Source organism: Thalassophryne amazonica, chromosome 6 (genome assembly GCF_902500255.1).
Source record: "Thalassophryne amazonica chromosome 6, fThaAma1.1, whole genome shotgun sequence".
NCBI lineage: Eukaryota > Metazoa > Chordata > Actinopteri > Batrachoidiformes > Batrachoididae > Thalassophryne > Thalassophryne amazonica.
This window is the reverse complement of record NC_047108.1, coordinates 70,496,761-70,510,215: the sequence shown is the minus strand read 5'-3', so window position 1 is coordinate 70,510,215 and position 13,455 is coordinate 70,496,761. Positions and strand designations below refer to the sequence as shown.

The 13,455-nt window shown below is 43.4% G+C and overlaps 1 protein-coding gene across 1 annotated transcript in view; it reads right to left on the bottom strand.

Moving 5' to 3' along the window:
* The window catches only part of rarga (retinoic acid receptor gamma a), a 147,931-nt gene that overhangs the window by 59,171 nt on the left and 75,305 nt on the right, over window positions 1-13,455 (bottom strand). The gene's annotated exons all lie outside the window — the stretch shown is intronic.

Sequence of the window (13,455 nt, the reverse complement as noted above, 5' to 3'; positions counted from 1 at the left end):
CCCCCCTCACCAAAAAACAACATATAGTTCCAGTGGATCAAAACCAGTGTTGCCACAGTTACTTTGAAAAAGTAATCCAATTACTGACGACTGACTCCTTGAAAAAGTAACTTAGTTACTTTACTGATTACTCAATTGTAAAAGTAACTAAGTTAGATTACTAGTTACTTTTTTAGTTACTTTCCCCAGCTGTCGACATCGACCCTCTGCCACCTCAACATGACAATGATACTTGTTTTGCTAAAACTCACTTTATAGTCACCCTTTCTTGACTTCAATGAAATATAAACATAAAAAGTAAAATAAAGACCTTTTTCTCTATATTTAACTGTTGACAGCACTGTAACAGTAAAACATGCAATTTCTAACCTACATTGTTTATAAATGTAACTATTAAATTCTTTCTCACATTTTTCTAACATTTAAATTCTTTCTAAACATTTTACTTGTCTAAATTATTATTATTATAAGTAGTATTAGTAGCTGTAGTTAAAAAAAGGCTTCAAAACTGGATCTTTAATCTAGGGGTGTTGTGGGAGAGTGGGGGACATCCTTGCCCTACGCCCCCATTCCATCTGGATTCGCCCCTGCTTTGGTGTTTGAGCACAAAGAATGGATAACATTTATTTATGCAGAAAACATAACCAGATTTACAGGTAAGAAAGTTTTATTGCGTTTTCACATCATGTGGTCCTCAGAAAGAGAGTTTAGGTGCATTTGAGTGGAAAATAGTGTTAGTTGTTGACGCATCACGGAGGATCAGCTGTTTTTAACGAGCAGATACGGACCGGCTCAGCTCAGAATTCTAAATAAAGGAGAAAAAAACCATAAAAATGTCTTTGTAAAGCTCAGTGCAGGTGTGCTGTTATCACCGCACTTTAAGAGGTGAGGACGAGTCGTAGCTGCCACAGAAAACCGTGGATGAAAAGCTCACAGCTTGCTTAAAGTGGGCAGTTCAGTCGAATCCCAACCTCCTGCCCACGAACCAAAAATAACAGTAATGCACAGTGACTTGGAGAAGTAACTTTAATCTGATTACTGATTTGGAAAGACTAATGCGTTAGATTGTTAGTTACTAAAAAAGTGGTTAGATTAGAGGTACCGGCATCACTGACCAAAACATCTAGATTTGGACTAAATCTTACACATTCACATACTATATGAATGTGTAGGGTTTAGTGCCCAACACATGTCCAGATACTACTTAGGACTACTACATATTACTTTAAAGTATGATAGATATGATTTTTTTTTAACTGCAATGCAGTAGTTAAAAAGTTTTAAAGCCTCCTTATCTCAGAATATTAATTAAAGAGAAAGTCATGATCCACATCCACTCAAAAATGTATTGGGTTCATTCTTGGGTATATTTCACCCCTCCATCAGGTTTCATGAAAACTGACCTGGGAGATTTTGCATGATTCTGCTAACAGTCAAATAAATGGTAATAAAAACATCACAATGTCTGTGTATATTGTTGGGAAGGTGTCGTGACATGGACCCACAACAGGGGGCGGTAATGAACGGACAATGGATAAGCCAAAAAGTAACAATTTAATGTTGTGAATCGCACAACGAAATACAGACAATAACAATATTGTGGATTGTCAATTATACACAAGGTGATGTGTGGGCAGGCTCGAAGATAGAAGCTGTCTGGCGAGAGAAGAGCCGGATCCCACACAGCTTCCACCACCAACGGATCTGAAGAACGCCGGAGCCGCCAAGCCCTGCGCCCCAGGTGGCCACTGTCTTCAGCAGTCAGACCCGGTACTGCTGGCAGAAACAGAAACAGTTAGTGGTGGGTGTGTGAATACACACCCAGCAATCTTACGGTGTTTGATTCCTCCAGGAGGGAAAACCTCCACCTCCAGATACAGAATCACCCATGCAGCTCCTGTCAGTCTCTTCCCTGGAAGGAGTGAGAGGCGAAGACGCCGCACTCACACAATCCACCAATCCAGCTTCAGACTGTATCCACAGGAAAAACGGCTGCACACAGAACAATGTTCAAATACTCAGAAAATTACAGCAGAGAATGATTACCTGAACGGTAGCTGATTTCTCGGCGGGGAGGTGGAGTTGCAGTCCGGCTTTTATGGAGGATGAAGTTGATGAGTGACAGCTGGTGTTGATGTGTGACAGCTGTCACTCTAGTAGTTCCGACGCCCTCTCGTGCTTGAAGCCCTCACTCCAAGCAGGGCGCCATCTGGTAGTGGTGGGCCAGCAGTACCTCCTCTTCAGCGGCCCACACAACAGGACCCCCCTCTCAACGGGCGCCTCCTTGGTGCCCGACCTGGCTTGTCCGGGTGACGATTGTAGAAATCGGCCAGGAGGGCCGGGTCCAGGATGAAGCTCCTCTTCACCCAGGAGCGTTCTTCGGGTCCATACCCCTCCCAGTCCACCAGATAATGGAACCCCCGACCCTTACGACGGACGTCCAGGAGCCGACGCACGGTCCATGCCGGCTCCCCGTCGATGATCCGGGCAGGAGGCGGTGCACGTCCAGGGGTGCAGAGTGGTGAGGTGTGATGGGGTTTGAGACGTGACACGTGGAAAACCGGGTGGATCCGCAGTGAAGCTGGCAGCTTTAGCTTCACTGCGGCCGGACTGAGGGAGCTTCGGGAGGGCCACGAAGTGGGCCGCCTTGGAGAACCGGTCCACTATCGTGAGGATGGTGGTGTTGCCCGGGGACGGCGGGAGGCCCATGACAAAGTCCAGGCCGATGTGAGACCAGGGGCAGTGAGGCACTGGTAGGGGCTGGAGGAGTCCCGAAGTCCTCTTGTGGTCGGCCTTGCCCCTGGCACAGGTGGTACAGGCCTGGACGTAGTCCCGGACATCGGCCTCCATAGACGCCCACCAGAAGCGCTGCTGGACCACTGCCATGGTTCTGCGCACCCCAGGATGACAGGAGAGCTTGGAACCATGACAGAAGTCCAAAACCGCAGCTCTGGCCTCTGGTGGGGCGTACAGTTTGTTCCTCGGGCTGGTCCCCGGGTCCGGGTTCCGTGTCAGGGCCTCCCAGACGGTCTTCTCCACGTCCCAGGTGAGGGTGGCCACGACAGTGGACTCGGGGATGATGGTCTCTGTTGGGTCCGACAACTCGGCCTTGGCTTCCTCTTCGTGCACCCGGGACAGGGCATCCGATCGTTGGTTCTTGGTCCCGGGGCGGTATGTAATCTGGAAGTCAAAGCGCCCGAAGAACAGTGACCAGCGGGCTTGCCTGGGGTTCAGCCACTTGGCGGTCCGGACGTACTCCAGGTTCCGATGGTTTGTGAAAACCGTGAAGGGCACCGTCGCTCCCTCCAACAGGTGTCTCCACTCTTCAAGAGCCTCCTTCACCGCCAGGAGTTCCTGATTGCCGACGTCATAATTCCTCTCAGCCGGGGTCAACCTGCGGGAAAAATAGGCACAAGGGTGGAGAACCTTATCGGACTCCCTGCTCTGGGACAGCACGGCTCCTATCCCTGAGTCAGAGGCATCCACTTCAACAACAAACTGGCGGTTAGGATCAGGCTGCACCAGAACTGGTGCAGACGAGAACCGGCGTTTCAACTCCCTAAACGCGGCTTCGCACCGATCCGACCAGGTGAAGGGGACCTTAGTGGAGGTCAGGGCTGTCAGGGGGCTAACAACCTGACTGTAGCCCTTAATGAACCTCCAGTAGAAATTTGTAAAGCCGAGGAATTGTTGCAGCTTCCTACGGCTTGTTGGTTGGGGCCAATCTCTCACCGCCGCAACCTTGGCCGGATCAGGGGCGACGGAGTTGGGGGAGATCATGAACCCCAGGAAGGACAAAGAAGTGCAGTGGAACTCGCACTTCTCGCCCTTCACAAACAGCCAGTTCTCCAACAACCGCTGCAGGACCTGACGTACATGCTGGACATGAGTCTCAGGGTCCGGAGAAAAGATGAGTATGTCGTCTAGATATACGAAGACAAACTGATGCAGGAAGTCCCGCAAGACGTCATTAACCAACGCTTGGAACGTCACGGGGGTGTTTGTCAGGCCGAACGGCATGACCGGGTACTCAAAGTGACCTAAGGGGGTGTTAAATGCCGTCTTCCACTCGTCTCCCTTCCGGATCCGAACCAGGTGGTACGCATTCCTAAGATCGAGTTTGGTGAATATTTGGGCTCCATGCAGGGGCGTGAACACCGAATCCAACAGAGGTAATGGGTATCGATTGCGAACCGTAATCTCGTTCAGCCCTCTGTAATCGATACATGGACGGAGTCCGCTGTCCTTCTTACCCACAAAAAAGAAACCCGCACCCATCGGGGAGGTGGAGTTCCGGATCAACCCGGCAGCTAAGGAGTCCCGGATGTAGGTCTCCATTGATTCGCGTTCCGGACGTGAGAGGTTGTACAGCCTGCTGGACGGATACTCAGTGCCCGGGATCAAATCGATGGCGCAATCGTACGGTCGGTGCGGGGGAAGGGCGAGTGCCAGATCTTTGCTGAAGACGTCAGCAAGATCATGGTACTCCTCCGGCACTGCCGTCAGATTGGGGGGGACTCCCACCTGCTGTCCACAGGAAAAACGGCTGCACACAGAACAATGTTCAAATACTCAGAAAATTACAGCAGAGAATGATTACCTGAACGGTAGCTGATTTCTCGGCAGGGAGGTGGAGTTGCAGTCCGGCTTTTATGGAGGATGAAGTTGATGAGTGACAGCTGGTGTTGATGATGTGTGACAGCTGTCACTCCAGTAGTTCCGACGCCCTCTCGTGCTTGAAGCCCGCACTCCAAGCAGGGCGCCATCTGGTGGTGGTGGGCCAGCAGTACCTCCTCTTCAGCGGCCCACACAACAGTATATATATATATATTAGGGGTGGGCAAACATAACAAATCTTAATCGCATTAACTCAATGACTTTCTGTGATTAATCATGATTAATCGCATGGTATATGTGAAACCCAAAAATGAATTCAAAAGCCGCTTAAAAGCACAGTTTTATTTGAAAATGTAAATGAACATTGCATAAATTTGAAAATGTAAATTTCAACTGAAACACACTAATGAAATCAAATATAAAACCACTGGCAGGTCATTTGTTATCCTGTTTCATATCAAAATAACAATATTCATGTCCATGACTAAATGTACTAAAACAAATACATCACAATTGTACACATACCACAATTTGATATGTGTACAATTGTGATGTATTTGTTTTAGTATATTTAGATTTTGTTGTGATTTGGCACTTTCTAAGCCGATTAAACTGAATTGAAATTGAACATTTTATTGAGTCTTAAAGTAAATAAATATGAATTTGGTCACTGGATCCTTAAACTTTGTACATAATGAACTCTACATTTTGAATCCTTGATCTCTGGACATAAATAGGAATAAACAAAATCTGTAGTTTTTGTCAAAAGCATTTCCTTTCAGACACTGGCATGAATGTGTTTCCATATATCTGAGCTGAGCTTACAGCTGCTGTGCTTCACTTCAGGATGTAATTTGAAAAGAAAATACAGCACGTTTCATTTTGGGAGGAAAAAAAACGTTTTAGTCGATTGTAGTTTCTTGTCTGTATTACATTTGGAAAGAGGTGTCATTTTATTTAAAGCGGCGATTCATTTTGAAGTTATTAATTCCGACCGGACTGTCTCAGCCGCGCAGCGTTTCGAGCTGTGTGAACGGAACGGAGGACGATTCTCGTTTCTTGACAGCAACAAGACAAGAGTCCCAGTTAGTGACTTTAATCCACACAAAAGTGACTGACGATATTTTAATGGCTTTGCGAGGGGTTAAGAATCGGCTTGCCGTTTCTGAAGAGCAGTGAATCAAAGAACCAACGAGCTACTGGATCGAAGCATTGCTTCAATGGTTCGTGGTTTCAAAGTGGAGCCGCGCTGCAGAAATAGTTTATTACAGACCAAACCCTGAATATCCGACTTTATTTGTACGTCCGTATGACTCTGAAACTCGGAAAAATCCGTATAATTTACGGACTATAGGTTGACATGAAAACCACCGAAAAGCTGTGTTCACCGCGGGGACACGTTCGGCTATTCGAGATTATTCAAGATTTTTTTTTTTACCGATGACGAACGATGCGTAAAAAAAAATTTGACCGATGCAGCTGCATCGGTCCAAACCGGTCTGGATCCGGGCCTGATCCTGTAGAACTCTGTACCGAAAATGTCCATTCAAAAGTTCGGCGTCTTTCTGCATTTTGTTTTGTTGTGCATTGCATAGCCTGTACTTTTCTCGATCCTCGTGTTGTTTTCTGTGTGAACTCAGCTATCAGCAGGAAGCAGCAGCATAAGCTCGCCCCCGACTGACGCTTTCAAAATAAAAGGCAACGAGCAACAGTCATAAAAGGCTAAAAACAAACAAATAAACAAAAAAAAAAAACGCAGCGTTAAGGGGAGGAACAAAATTGTCGGCGATAATGACCTCAATAATTAATGCAACGTTAGCGCGTTAACGTTGCCCAGCCCTAATATATATATATATATATATATATATACATATACACACACATACCACACACACACACACACACACACACACACACACACACACACACACACACACACACTCACACACAAACTTTGCATCAAAAGTCCTTCCACAGTATTTGTGTGTGGACAAGGAAATCTGAGATTCTGTCTTTTTTTTCAGACTGGCCAACATGGCTATAGTTTGGGTTATATCACCCCCTGTTGCTTTGGCATGCTCCTGACAACACTTGACAATGTGTTTTGCATTTTCATGTGGACAGAGATTTTTATTTATTTATTTATTATAAACAGTACTTCTGTGGACAGGACTTTTTTTTTAATGAAGGCGGAAAATCCCTGTTTTAAAAACACCCACGTACGTGTGGACTTAGACAGAACAAACAAAAACAGACACTGCAAATGACCACAAGAAGAATGGTTCACAACACAATGGAAGTACTAAGAAAAAAGACATTTCTGCCAAGCAAATGTTTACTGACAGACCGCCACATACTTTAACACCAGTTGACAAACACAGTGCTTGATATTTGCACTACATGCGGTTATAAACTCATACAGGATAACATCTTTGCCTATCAGCAGATTATTTACATCATATCCACAGGTGCTGACATAATCACTTTGGCCATGTGGATCATTTCTCTGTGAACGTTTCAGTGCACACGGGCTAGGGGTCTATACTGGATCAAGGTATTATCGACATACCGGTAAAAGATGTTCAGTACAGTACCAGTAATCCTGTCACCATATTTTCGATATATCAACCCTGGATGTGGTGAGCACGTAGTCTGCTGTTTTATGCTCCAAGTTGAAAAAACAGTTCACATCGTCTCCTCTTGTCTCACAGCATAGTGGCAATGCAACAAACAAGAGCAGCATATCTGCGGTGAGTAAAAAAGAAATACTAATAATGTGCCTTTTTATGCACATACACCATGAAATAAAAGCAGGGATCAATTTTCATGCCTATCCATCAGGTAGAACTTTAATAAAAATTTCTCCAGTCTTCCTGCTCACAGACTGTACAAACCAGGGGCAAATTCAGATGGAAAGATGACGGAACACCTCCCCCCACCCCACCACCCTTAGAGTCACTTTTGAATACACTTTTTCAAACAACTACTACCAATAATGATAATATTAACATTTTATAAACAAAAATTTTTAATCAGTATTACTCTGTACCTAAGTTTTACTACAACTCTGCACAAAGTGAAACTGTTTGACCATATAAAAATGCTTACTTAATTTAACTTTATCTGCATATCTAATTGGAACATGAAGCAGTATGTCTGTTTTTTAAGCAATGTCTAAGATGGGGTATAACTGGGGTTCCAGCTTTAAAACCAAGTCAGTTTGGATTAGGGAAGCCATAAATTGGAAAATGATTATGGCTCTTGGTGTTATTAATCTTATCAAACAAATGTGATGTCAATTTGCGATAGGGTATAGTCATAGAAAAGGTAAAAATGTGCAAAAGAAAATGCTAATACAGCACATATTAAGCAGTATAACTAAAGTATTAAAAAGCTGGGTTACACACAAACATACACTACAATTCATGAATGCATTGAAATAAAATTTCTATATGCAGTATTACGCACATAAAGGTATCAATATCATGGTATGTATCAAGTAACAGATGTCAAATATATTGCATTTTTTAGAGTAATGAGAAACAACATAGAGCCCTAAGAGATGCCTGAGTGTTGAGTACCCCAGCAGCTGGAGAAGGCCAAAGGGATGCCCACCTTGCTGTGACAGACAGATGATTATTTTAGAGATGTGTGGATGAATTGGTTGTCTTGCACCCAGGACCCAAGGTCGTTCTGTAGTGTTGTGGATTCTGCGAGGTCCAGCGCGTGCTCCCAGACCTGACTTGAGGGCAATAGATTTCTGCAAATTCAAGGAGATAAATTTTGCCTGATTTTTCCCAGTTGGAACTCAGACACACAGCGCCCTATGTTCCACCTAGCCCACAGCAGCGCACAGCATAGTGCAAGTGTCAGTGCTAGCAGTCAATCAAAGCAGTTTTCATTTTCATGGACAGCACCCACTTTCTTCACATAGTCATTTCTAGGGCTGTAGCTATTGATTATTTTAGTAATTGAGTATGCTACTGATTATTCTGGTGATTAATCAAGTAATCAGATAAAAAGTACTTTTGCATTTTAAAACAATGTCAACAGTCCAGGGCTCTCCCTAAGCAATGGCATAATATCGCTGCACCATTACGCAGATTGTCAAATTTAGTGTATCCCTTTCTGTTTTCCTTTGTAATTATTTATTTTTTCACGTCTTTACATGTTTTGGTCCTGGTTTCAGGAGCTCAGCTCAGCACTCCCCTGACACCGGCCTGTAAGCGCAGGCGGTCAGTGTAATCCTCAGTCAGTCAGGCTGCACCTGAACGTGAGCATAGCCTAGGATAAACTTGTCTACAGAGTGCAGCTTTTCCACAAAAGCCACACTGATAAATCCGCTCTCTACCCTGTCGATGAAAACCTGACTTAAAGTGCTTGTAGAGCAGAGTGCAGTCAGTGGACCAAACTGTGTTTTTTAAAAATAGACAAACATACTGCTTTGCTTTAAATGCGTAGTAAGCTATTTCAGATGATAAGCATGGACCGTCTTTCTCTTAAAAAGGCTTCATTTTACTCTGTGTGTCGTGTTGGACAGCTGTAGCTTTTAGTGCTACAGATTAGCTCTTACACGGCTTTTGCACATGCTCTAGTCTTCTTCTGTTTTTTCTGGGGGTGTTGCAGAACCACACACAGGCCTGGCATATGTACTACACCATTAAACAGAGTTTTGAGGCACAGAATTTGCCTCGAACATTTTTTGTAATCAAATTATTCGAGTTACTTGACTAATCGTTTCAGCCCTAGTCTTTTGTTCACAGATGGGTGAATAAATTTGTTGGTGTTAAACTGAGATGGGTGGCACAGTGTCTTAGTTAGCACTGTTGTCTCGCATCAAGAAGGTCATGGATCGCTTCCTACCTGGGGCCCTTCTGTGTGGAGTTTGCTTGTTCTCCCCGTGTTTGTGTGGGTTCTCTCTGGGTGTCCGGCTTCCTCCCATATCCAAAGATATGTAGGTTAGTTCAACTGGAAACTTTAAACTGACTGTATGAGTACGTGCTGGTGTGAATGCGTTTGTCTATATGTGGCTCTGCGGTAGACTGGCATCCTGTCCAGGGTGTACCCCACCTTGTGCCCTATGACTACTGGGATAGGCTCCAACCCCCTGTAACCCTTAACTGGAGGAAGTGGGTATAGAAAATGGATGGATGGACAAACAGCGAAATCAAGTGCAGTGTTCGAGCAACAGAAAGTGATTACAATCATAAAACACAAAAAGGCTCTGGTATTGCCGCTGCAGCGCCTTTTCAGAGAACCAATCACATGGGGCAAAGCATATTACTTTGATAAAAAAGAAAATGGAAGAAGCTTTATTTTACCGTCTCCGTCTACAGTCAGCTGACGTGACAAAATCTATCACAACTGACACACACACACACACACACACACACACACACACACACACACACACACACACACACACAAAACTATTGCAGCAGGTTTATATGTTGCTGTGAGGGGGAGTGCTTTTATCACTATACCTGTTGTACACACTGTTAGCTGTTCATTGTCATCGAAACAAATCCTATGTGTGCTTGTTTTTTTTTTTTGTTTTTTTTTGTTTTTTAGGAAAACACTGGGATGAAGTAGCCCTCAGTGCCCGACCAGCATTTTTCTGCTACAAAAAAATAATTTAAAAAAGCTATATGGACAAAGGGTCTTAGACCATGTGCCATAGTCTGTCAAAATAGGGCCCCTGAGTGATATTCTATTGAACCCTTTCAAAACAAAGTTGGAAATTTTTGAAGTCTGAGTTGTCTGAGAAACAGCACTGATGAGTGGCATAAAACATGGGGGCATAGTTCTCCCAACTGAATAAATCCAAGAATGCTGCAGCCAACAGCGTGCTGTATATGACTGGTTACCTAACCCTGTGATCGTCAGCGCGGCCCGCTCCTTCAGCTTACTGTTGACCTTGCATGTGATGTAAATTACACATGCTGAAACTGACGTAATCGACTGCTGTCTATGTTTGCAATATGGCTCCAAAATGTAGGTTATTTTAACCCAGGTTTTTGTAATGCTAAAAAATAATAATAATCTGTCCATCTTCTATACCTGCTCACTCCAATTAAGGGTCGGGGGGGGGGCTGGCATCTATCCCAGCAGTGACAGTGCGTGAGGCGGGGTACACCCTGGACAGAACACCAGTCACAAAATAAAATAATGTAGAGGTCAGCAGTGTTATCACGGTAACAGCAAATCAAAGAATAATCAATAATTGATCAGCATTTTAAAATAAAGCCTGTAGTGTCATCTTCAGAAGGATACTCTATGCTTAGGCTCAAGCAAACCATGTGATTGAGTGGGAGATACGTGAAATAAAGTGACTTTTGTCAGTGTGCCCTGCACATTCATCTCCCCCTGTCAAGTCCGTACAAGTGGTACAGCCCAGCAGGCAGAAAAGACACCATTTCCTGTCAATCTGTGTTGCTGGCTCGCCTCTCCATAAACACTCAGTGCCCTCCCTCCTCCTACACTGTCGTCTGACACTGCTCTTTTTCCTGTCTCGTGAAAGAAACCACATTTGCACGTTTCAGGCTACTTTGAATGATTTTGATTAAATGTTTAATGCCATTCAATCTTTTCCTGCACCACTTGTTTTTTGGGGGGCACAGTCACAGCAGCCAGAGTCACATTTCAGAGCTCTTTTGTTGCATCAAACAGTTAACAGCATCAGTAGTTTTTACGTATATGTGTTTCTTCATACAGCTGTCAGGTCATAAAAGCGGAAGCTGTATACCAACCAGTACGGAACAGTGAGGTGGTGGAGCACACCCTAACCCACATGTACACAAACTCTTAAGTCACCACAAACAGCTTATGAGTGAAAATTACTTTCTAAAGATTTAGAAGAAATCAAATGTACAAAAGCAACCCCACTCATTTTTCAATTTACTGACCATGAGTGACACTAAACACTAAATATTCAGAGCATGAAAAAAGATTTCATATGATTTAATTAACATAACATTCATCAGTTTGGAAATTTTGAATATTAATGCAAAGTAAAACAGAAATAAAGCGCTTTAAAATGTTTTCATATACGTATGTGAATGTATAATTTTTTTGTCTTAATATTTTTTTTTTACATTTTACCATTTTCCCACAGGACATACCTCAGATTACTTCATAACAAAAATAACTTTTCTTGACACTTGAAATCTACAGTTTGTTTGATTGGTCTAAAAGAAAATGTTTTGTTCAGTTTGCTTCAATACTGCAATTTTTCTAAGCAGACCAAATGATGTAAATAATAATAATTAAAAAAAAAAACACGTGAGCACATTGTCACCTGATTGGTCAAAATGGTTGTGTTTATGATGTGGGGTATAAATTATAGTTGTCTATTTTTGAATAGCTGTAAAGTGAAATAGTTTAGCTGTCTCAAGACCTCAATTCGCTTAATTCAGATATGGCTGTTTTTTTTTGGGGGGGGGGGGGGGGGGGTGGGGGGGGCAAGACACTACTGTAGAATGGTAAAAATATAAAGGTCTTAAAATGGTCGAAAGTGCTTTGTTTATATTCTGGGGTATTAATCAGTTACAACTTTTGAAGCCTGCTACATGGAGGTGGTAGTGGAACTGCTACTAGCACCAACTGGTTTAATTCACGTTTTTTGTTGTTGTTTTTTGTTTGATGAGACAATGTACTACTTGGGAATAAAAATATAATGTTCTTTCAGCTGCCCACCGTGGTCTTCCATCCAAGTACTAATCGAGACCTATCCTGTGATGGGATAAGGCAAAGCAGCTGCACAGAGCAATAAAAATACAAATGTCTTAAAATATTCAAAATTCTTTGTGTTCTGGAGTACAAATCATAGCAGCAATTTTAGGAGTCTGCTAAGTAAAAGGTGCTAGTCGAGCTATCACTGACCTCAACTGGCTAACTCAGACAAGGTTTTTATTTCGTGTGATGAGACGGTGGCTTAGTGATGAGCACTGGTGCCCTCACAGCAATAAGGTTGTGAGATTGCTTCCCGGCCTTTCTGTGTAGAGTTTGCATGTTCTCCCTATGTCTGCGCGGGTTTCCTCCCACAATCAAAACTTGCTTATTTAGGGTCTGCTCCTTTCTCTGCTTCTGACCAAGGCAGCTTCTCTACATCTGGAGTTGGTCCCCGGGCTCTGGACTGTGGCTGCCCACTGCTCCTAGTAATTGGATTGTGTCTAACTCTAATTAGGATGGGTTAAATGCAGAGGACAAATTTCACTGTATGTATATATGTATGTACAATGACAATAAAGGCTCTATTGTATTCTAAAAATATAAACGTGCTCATCTGACTGAACTAAAATGAAGCATTTCTGTAATTCGCATCAACCCACGACTCATTCTGCAGTGACTTCACATCAACACATGGATTCACAAACAGGTTCACATATTTGGTCCGTTGGTTTTGAGTGCGCTCTCACCATAAGTGAGCTGTACCAGACCAACTCTCACCTTGTCAGGTGGGTTTGCTGGTTTGGTCTGCACCACAGGCTGAATGTGTACCATCACCCCCACAAAGAAACCAAACTACTGTATCAACAGACAACGGTCAGACTGAAATGGACCAAACAAGGAAGGTATGAACGTGTTCGTAATTTCCACTCTTTACATGAGTTCACTTTTTAAACATCTCACTCACTAAAATATTGTTTGCCTTGATCTGACAATCACTCAGGAAGAACTGCCAACATGTGAAAGCATACTAACAATGCGGACAATAAATTACTTCAAATGATATGCTGGTAGGATAGCCTTAATGCAAACTTTTTATAATGCCTGTTGTTTCATTGTGTTTATATACACACACACACACACACATACATACATACATACATACATACA